This window comes from Ornithorhynchus anatinus, chromosome 6, assembly GCF_004115215.2.
Source record: "Ornithorhynchus anatinus isolate Pmale09 chromosome 6, mOrnAna1.pri.v4, whole genome shotgun sequence".
Taxonomy (NCBI): domain Eukaryota; kingdom Metazoa; phylum Chordata; class Mammalia; order Monotremata; family Ornithorhynchidae; genus Ornithorhynchus; species Ornithorhynchus anatinus.
The window spans coordinates 49,937,649-49,946,690 of NC_041733.1; the positions used below are offsets into that span (position 1 = coordinate 49,937,649).

At 46.8% G+C, this 9,042-nt stretch overlaps 1 non-coding gene across 1 annotated transcript; it reads right to left on the reverse strand.

The window, feature by feature from the left end:
- Positions 1-454: 454 nt before the first annotated feature.
- On the reverse strand, positions 455-592 carry LOC114813069. The gene has a single exon (XR_003760681.1). It is a non-coding gene; the product is annotated as a small nucleolar RNA SNORA7 (small nucleolar RNA).
- Positions 593-9,042: the final 8,450 nt, after the last annotated feature.

Consider the following 9,042-nt stretch of genomic DNA (forward strand, 5'->3'; position numbering starts at 1 on the left):
GGGCCAGGTAGACTGAAAGCTCCTGGGAGGAGGAATTCTGTCTACTTTTTTGGACTCTCGCACACACTCAGGACAGTGCTGTACACCCAGTAGATTGCAAACTTCTCAAAGGCAGGGATATTTTCTATCTCCTTAATTGTACTTTCCCAAGTATTAACTACGGCACTCTGCCCCCGGGGGGCTGTAAATAAGCTTCTTGAGGGCGGGGACCACGCCTGCTGTTTCCATCGTTGTTGTCTTATGCTGTCGAGTCGTGTCCGACCCGTGGCGACGCCGTAGATCCATGTCTCCCAGCAAGCCCCACTTCCATCTGCATCCGTTCTGGTAGCGTATCCGTAGAGTTTTCTTGGTCAAATTACGGAAGCGGTTTACCACTGCCTCCTTCCGCGCGGTAAACGAGTCTCTGCCCTCGACTCTCTCCCGTGCGGCTGCTGGCCAGCGCGGCTGAGTTTGGACTTGTAGCAGATTGCCTTCCATTCACTAGCCGCTGCCCAAGCTAGGAATGGAATGGGAATGCCTCTGATTGACTCTCCGTCCTGTAGTCATGACTGGTAGAGTAATGGAAACTCTCCGGGTGTGACCCTGAGAGGGGCCTGTTTCTATAGCGCTCTCCAAAGTGTTCTGCACGTTATCGACCTCTTGACTGAAAGAGACCAGTTTATAATGTTGGGTCTTCACGTTCAAGATGAAACACTATGCCTTAGATCACGAGCCTCAAGGGACAGTCCCCGAGGAACAGGAACTATATCTAATTCCCACCTGGGTGCTCGTTCCAGTGCTTAGCCTCCAGAAAGCGCTTAGGAAACACCGCTTCTCCGACCATTTGATCCTGTTCCCCACCTGTCCATCTCCAAGGTGAAGGGCAGAGTCATTACAGACCAGCTGCTCAGAAGGGGAGAAGGTTTCCAAACTCAAAGTCCGACGGCCGATTTACCCCGAGAGAATCTGGGCCGTTGGGACGGAAAGTGGAGCATCTCTGCTCTTCATCTTCCAGCCAAAAACAAATGGCCTTTCGGAGCAGGCCTTGCCCTGACAGCAGGAACAAATGACTGTGATTTCTGAACATTTTCAAGGAGACCAAGAGCCTCAGTATGCAAACCCTTCCATTCTATCATGGAAAGCACAGCCTCGGATTATTACCGAGAGCCCAGACGCAGTTAAAGTAAAGGTCATGCAGGCTATTGGCAATAATACATTTCCAGATTCGGTATCTTTTCCCTCGACCCACTGGAGGCCATATATCAACAACCGGGAGACTCAAGTGCTCTGCCCCTCTCCGCGTAAGGAATGCAAGATGGATTTTTCAAGCTGCCTCTTGGATTCGATCAAAACGCTTTCAGGGTACACAGGGGGTCAACCGGGGCCCCAGATGTGGTTTAGAAACCCCAAGGGGCAGGCATCCTGGATGAACACCAAAAAAGCCTGGACTGAGCATGAGAAATCTGTATCTGCTTATTTAGGGTAAGGTTCCGTGTTGGTGGTAGCCAATTCCATTAGTTATTCAGAAGGTGTAACGATTAACGCTAAGTCGCAATCTACTGGTTAATCGATCCGTCCGTGGTACTTACTGAATGGTTACCATATACAGATACTGTATTAAGCACCTGGGAGAGGATAATGCAACAGAATTAGCAGACGCGATTCCTGCCCGTAACGAGTTGACAGTCTAGAGGTCTTCAGGCAAGCTGGTTTCTCATTCTTACGTGGATAATAGATGCCCAGGGCTGTTACTGCTCCGTGAGAAATGTAAGCTACTGCTAGCTATCTGTCATCACTGGAGTGTGGAAAGCATTTATTTGGTACCTGCTAGAATTATTTTTGTATGGTGTTGGTTAAGCGCTTACCATGTGCCAGGCACTTTATTAGCAAAGCGAGGGAATGTCATTACTGATCAATGTCTAAAATAACTAAAACCACCTTTCAATCAATCAGTCAATCTTACTGTGTGCAGAGCACTGTGTTAAGCATTTGTAAGAGTCCAGTGCAAGAGAGTTGATAGGTTCCCCGCCCACAACAAGCTTAGAGTCTAAAGGAGCTCGTTTTGAGGTCGTGCCTGTCAAATCAGTTTTGACACTGGCCTAATCTAGGGATGCCCGTGTGAGTCGTTTGGCCCTTGGGAAACGGCGTGACCTAGTGGATAGAGATCGGATCTGGGCGGCAGAAGGGCCTGGATTCTAATCCCGGCTCTGCCACTTGTCTGCTCTGCGACTTAGGGCAGGTGACTTCACTTCTCTCTGCCTCAGTTACCTCAGCTGTAAAATGGGGATTAAGACTGTGAACCCCTTGTGGGACAGGAACTGTCCATCCCGATTTCCCTGTATCCACCTCAGCGCTGAGCATAGTGCCTGGCACATAGTAACCACTTCACAAAGACCACAGTTATCATCATTATTATCAAGATGCGATATCTTTGTGCAACCGAGCAGTTGGACATATGGTTTGAAATCTTCACAAGTCCACTTGTCTGACTGGAAGCCTCATCGTTGACTAACTTCCAATCAAAAGCCAGTCATCTCTAACATCACTGAGATTGAAACCAGATACCGAAACAAAGTGAGCCACCACGTGCCAATTGCTTGGGTGAGGAGCTACGCCCCTGGATTGAAATGTCACAGGAGTGTTATTACCTGAAGCACACACTTCACTCCTGTGAGGCCAGCCCACTCGCTGGTCCCGCATCACGCCATTCTTGCCTCCAACCTTTGCCCGCATCTTCCTTCAGGCCTGAAACTCTGTCCTTGTTCATATATGACAGACCCCATTCCCCCCACCTTCAAAACGCTCCTAAAATCACACCTCCTCCAAGACGCCTCACTTTCCCCTTACTCCCTCTCGCTTCTGCATCGCTAATGCACCTGAATCTGTACGCTTTAAGCACTTGATATTCACCCCAGCACCACAACCCTTACGTACATATCCTTATGTTCAGCCATTTCCCATCTCTGTAATTTCCTTTAATGGCAATCTCCCCTTCTAAACTATTAGGCCCTTGTGGGGAGGGATTGGTGTAGCACCTCTGTGTTTCATATTCAAAAGAGAGGGGCGCCAGTTACATTATCCCATTTTTACAGATGAGGGGACTGAGGCCCAGAAATGTCAAGTGACTTGTTGAAGACAACACAGTAGGCAAATAGAGGAGCAGAGGTTAGAACTCAGGTCTTCTGATGCCCATTCCTGCACTCTTCCCACTAGACCATGCTGCTTCAATAAATCAATCAATTGTCTTTTCGAAGAACTTCCATCCTAAACGCTTGGAGGAGGCCAAAATAACAGAGTTGGTAGACATGTTCTTTGTCTGAAAGGAGCTTAGAGTCTAGAGGGAGAGAGTTGTGCAGCAAGATAGTTGCTGTGAGTTAATTACCTGAGCCCTTTTTGGAAACTCAGTCAATCAACTGTATTAATTCATTGCTTACCGTATGCAGAGCACTGTATTGTGCATTTTGGAGAGTAAAATATAACAGAATTGGTAGACGTAATAATAATGGTGATGGTACTTGTTAAACGCTTATTACGTGCCAAGCGCCGTTCTCAGCATCCGGGTAGGTGAAAGTTAATCAGGTTGGACACGGTCCCTGTCGCCCATGGGGCTCGCACTCTTAATCCCCATTTTACAGAGGAGGTAACCAAGGCCCAGAGAAGTTGTGTCTTGCCCAAGACCACACAGCAGACCAGTGGGGGAACTAGCATTGGAACCTATGAGCTCATTTCCAGGCCTGTGCTCTATCCACTAGGCCATGATGCTTTTTACTCTTGTTATCTGCCCAATAGTTAAGTATATGTCGTGGCCCACAGACATTTTCAAAGTAGATATAGAGAAGGCCGCAAAAGGATGTGACCTAAAATTCCATTTTAACTTAGTTGCTATCTGTTTCCTGTTAATGACTAGGGAATGGAAGAAATGGTGGTAATAGCGTTTATTGTGAGTTCACTAGAGTTAATGCACTGTGCTTGTGATGTGTTAAAGGAATGACATGTTCCCTGGCCACAAGAGGCTTACATTCTCTCAGGGTTGAGGCACAGAGGAGGAGAGAGTGAAGGGTAATTAAAATGAATAATTGAATGCATGACCTAGTGGATAGACCACAGGCCTTGGAGTCAGGAGGTCATGGGTTCTAATCCCTGCTCTGTCATTTGTCTGCTATGTGACTATGAGCAAGTCACTTAATTTCTCTGTGCCTCAGTTCCCTCATCTCTAAAATGGGGATTAAGACTCTGAGCCCCATATGGGTCAGGGACTGTGTCCAACCCATTATTATGTATCTACCCCAGCGTTTTGAACAGTGCCTGGTACAGAGTAAGCAGTTTACAAATACCCTAATCATTGATTCTATAAACATATATGCTAAGGGAAATAAGCCCTGGAGATAGTTGGTGGGTTTAAATGTCTTTGAACACTGGGAAGGCTTTCATGGAAAGGCCATTTAGAGAAGCCCCAAATTCATTCACTTGCATTTATTGATTGCTTACTGTGTGCAAAGCATTGTAATAAGCACTCGAGCACTGTACCAAGTGCTTGAGCATATAACCAAATAACACGACCCCTCCCTGTATCGTTCAATCACTAAATTGTATTTTTGGAGCAGCTACCATGTGCAGAGCATTCATTCAATCGCATTGAGCGCTTACTCTGTGCAGAGCACTGTACTAAGAGCTTGGAAAGTACAGTTCGGCAACAGAGACGATCCCTACCCAACAACGGCTTCACAGTCTAGAGGGGGGAGACAGACAGTAAAACAAAACAAATAGGCATCAATAGCATCAAAATATATAGATAGAATTATAGATTTATACCCACCATTAATAAAATGAATAGAATAATAAATACGTACAAATATACCCAAGTGCCGTGGGGAGGGGGGCAGAGCAGAGGGAGGGAGTAGGAGCGATGGAGAGGGGAGGAGGAGCCGAGGAAAAGTGGGGCTCAGTCTGGGAAGGCCTCCTGGAGGAGGTGAGCTTTCAGTGGAGCTTTGAAGGGGGGAAGTGAGCTAGTTGGGAGGATGTGAGGAGGGAGGGTGTTGCAGGCCAGAGCGAGGACGTGGGCCGGGGGTCAATGGAGGAACAGGCGAGAACGAGGCCCAGCGTGACTCAGTGGAAAGAGCCCGGGCTTTGGAGTCAGAGGTCACGGGTTCAAATCCCAGCTCGGCCATTTGTCAGCTGTGTGACTGTGGGCAAGTCACTTAACTTCTCGGTGCCTCAGTTACCTCATCTGTAAAATGGGGATGAAGACTGTGAGCCCCACGTGGGACAACCTGATTCCCCTGTGTCTACCCCAGCGCTTAGAACAGTGCTCGGCCCATAGTAAGCGCTTAACAAATACCAACATTATTATTAGGTTAGCGGGGGCAGAGGAGCGGAGTTTGCGCGCTGGGTTGTAGGAGAGAAGGAAGGTGAGGTGGTAATAGTAATAATGTTGGCATTTGTTAAGTGCTTACTATGTGCAGGTGGTCCCACGTGAACTTCACAGTCTTCATCCCCATTTTGCTGATGAGGTAACTGAGGGACAGAGAAGTGAAGTGACTCGCCCACAGTCACACAGCTGACAAGTGGCAGATCCGGGATTCGAACCCATGACCTCCGACTCCCAAGCGCGGGCTCCTTCCACTGAGCCGTGCTGCTTCTCCCAGGTGATGGAGAGCTTTGAATAATAATAATAATAATAATAATAATAATGTTGGTATTTGTTAAGTATTGCCTTTGAAGGCAATACTGAGGAGTTTTTGTTTCGTAGGATGGTCGATAGACAACCACTGGAGGTTTTGGAGGAGAGTGAAGGATTGACTGAAGTGGGGAGAGACAGCAGGTGGGGAGATCAGAAAGGAAGACAGGAGAAAGTACACCACAACCGATTGGGCAGTTATTTTCCCTGCCCCAGCAAGCTTACAGTCTAGAGGGGGTGACAGACATTAATATGAACGAATAACTAATTGATAATATATAATTTCAAGAAACGTACGTAAGCGCTGTGGGGTCGGGGCACATATCGAAATAGAAAATTCAGTACACGTCAAACGCTGATTGAAGATCGGGACTCTTTAGCCTTCTGGCAAATTATTACAATGACTGAATCTTCTGCAAATAATTTAGGACCATTTTAATAAGATCTTGGTGGTGTTTTATGTGTTTCTGTCATCATTTGGGTCACGGGAGCAATGAGCTCAATAATGACACTGACATCAAATGATCCATTTAAAAGCATGCTCATTATCTCAAAGATTCTCAAGGTTCTTCCCAAGTGCTTGGTACAGTGCTCTGCACAAGGTAAGCACTAAAGAAATACTACTGAGTAATTGATTGAGAGATATTCAGCAGGCTAGGGGGTCCTCCCAATGTTCTTGCAAGCATTTAGCGGGACAGAGCGCTGACAGGAAGCAGCAGATTACAGGTGTCTAATAAATCTCTTCTCTTGAGGGCAGGGATTGTGTCTTAGTGCTATTTACTCTCCTGGTGTCTTTCAAATTGCTCCATCCCCTCTAGGAAACGACATAATAATAATGTTGGTATTTGTTAAGCACTTACCATGTGCCGAGCACCGTTCTCGGCGCTGGGGGAGATACGGGGTCATCGGGTCGTCGCACGTGAGGCTCACAGTTAATCCCCATTTTACAGATGGGGGAACTGAGGCACAGAGCAGTGAAGTGACTCGCCCACAGTCACACAGCTGGCGAGTGGCAGAGCCGGGAGGCGAACCCGTGACCTCTGACTCCGAAGCCCGGGCTCCTTCCACTGAGCCACGCTGCTAGTGGATGAAACACAGGCCTGGGACTTAGAGAGCCTGACTTCTAAGCCCGGCTCTGCCACCAGTCTGCTGTGTGGCTTTGGACAAGTTGCTTCACTTCTCTGTGCCTCGGTTATCTCATCTGTAAAATGGGGATCAAGACTGAGAGACCACTGTGGGCCGTGGACTCTGTCCACCCTATTTAGCTTGTATCTACCCTAGTGTTTAGTATGATGCCTGACCCATAGCGAGCCCTTAACAAATACCAAAGAAAAGTGCTCAGTGAGCACTACTCACTGAGGGAAAAAAATCACAGCAAATCTAGAGGGGATGGAAAATGAAGACTATTATCTTCTTTTGAGTCCTGAGTTCTTTTTTACTGGGAGACTTTATGAGTTTTCACTTGGGGAGAGTTTTTCCAAGTCTGCTATGTGAGTTCTCTCACAGTAGAGCAGAACAGTTTTACCGTTTGTTACTGTTACTACTATTCCTGGAACTGTTCCCTGTCAGTCCGTGGATTAAATTATCCGGTGGTGTCCGTTGACAGGCTCCTGTCCACGGAGCACTAGGCCAAATTCTCTGATCGTTAGCACTCAGCTCTTCGATTGTCGGAAATGAACTCTTCCAGAGCACTTAATACAGTGCTCTGCATAGAGAAGCAGCATGGCTCAGTGGAAAGAGCACAGGCTTTGGAGTCAGAGGTCATGGGTTCGAATCCCAACTCGGCCACTTGTCAGCTGTGTGACTTGGGGCAGGTCACTTCTCGGTGCCTCAGTTCCTTCATCTGTAAAATGGGGAGTAAGACTGTGAGCCCCAGGTGGGACAACCTGATCACCCTGTACCTACCCCAGCGCTTAGAACGGTGCTCGGCACAATAGTAAGCGCTTACCAAATAGCAACATTATTATTATTATTATTATTATAAACACTTAATAAGTCCTCTTGACAGATGCCCTCGAGCATCTTGTAGGCTAGCAAGGAATGGACAGTCTTTGGATTGTTGCACCTTTTATCTCCAGAACAGAAATCACTATGGGTGATTAGTGAATGTTAAAGCAGAGAAGCAGCATAGCCTAGCAGATGGAGCACGGGCTTGGGAGTCACAAAGACCTGAGTTCTAATCCTAACTCTGCCACCTGTCTGCTGTGTGACCTTGGGCAAGTTACTTCACTTCTCAGAGCCTCAGTCATCTCTTCTTTAAAATCGTGTTACAGCTGTGACCCCAGAGTGGGTCAGGAACTGTGTCCAACCTGATAAAGCAGCGTGGCTCAGTGCAGAGAGCCCGGGCTTGGGGGTCAGAGGTCATGGGTTCGAATCTCGGCTCTGCCACTTGTCAGCTGTGTGACTGTGGGCAAGTCACTTCACTTCACTCTGCCTCAGTTACCTCCTCTGGAAAATGGGGATTAAGACTGTGAGCCTCATGTGGGACAACCTGATTACCCTCTATCTACCCCGGCGCTTAGAACAGTGCTCTGCACATAGTAAGCGCTTAACAAATGCCAACATTTATTTTTTATTTATTTTTTATGAAGCTTGTGTGTATCCTGGTGCTTAGTATGGTGCCTGGAATATAATAACAATAATGATAATTGTTAAGCACTTACTATGTGGCAAGCACTGTTATAAGTGCTGAGGTAGATACAAGGTTATCAGGTCGTCCCATGTGGGGCTCACAGTCTTTATCCCCATTTTACAGATGAGGTAACTGAGGCACAGAGAAGTGAAGTTACTTGCCCAAAGCCACACAGCTGACAAGTGGTGGAGCCGGGATTAGAACCCACGACCTCTGACTCCCAAGCTCGTGCTCTTTCCACTGAACCACGCTGCTTGTCCTAGTGAGGGCTTAACAAATACCAAAAAGAAAAATTCAAAAAAATCAAGTTACTGGTGGAATCTTAGCCCCTGGGTTTATTGTTGGTTTTGTGGGTAAATTGTTTCAGTTCAGCGCACTACAGTTTCTCTAATCTAATATGTACTATCTGTAGGTGATTTGCTGATAAAGATTCTGAATGGAGAACAGATCTGCGGTATTTAAATTGCAGACCTAATCTGATTCAACAGTTTCATCGCAAGGCCTATTTTTCAGGAATAAATCGTAAGATCAAAACCATCTTCTTTACGAAAAAATTAAGTTTCCCACCCTAACTTAGTTTGAGAGGGAAGGGGGTGTTTCCATAACCATGAGGGTAATAAGTACAGTGTTGTGCACACAGTAAGCTCTCAGTGAATATAACTGTTGAATTGATAATAGTAACTGGTATTTAAGGGCTCTGTGCCAAGAACAGTACTAAGTGTGCTGGGGCAGATATAAGTCGAGCAGGTCAGAT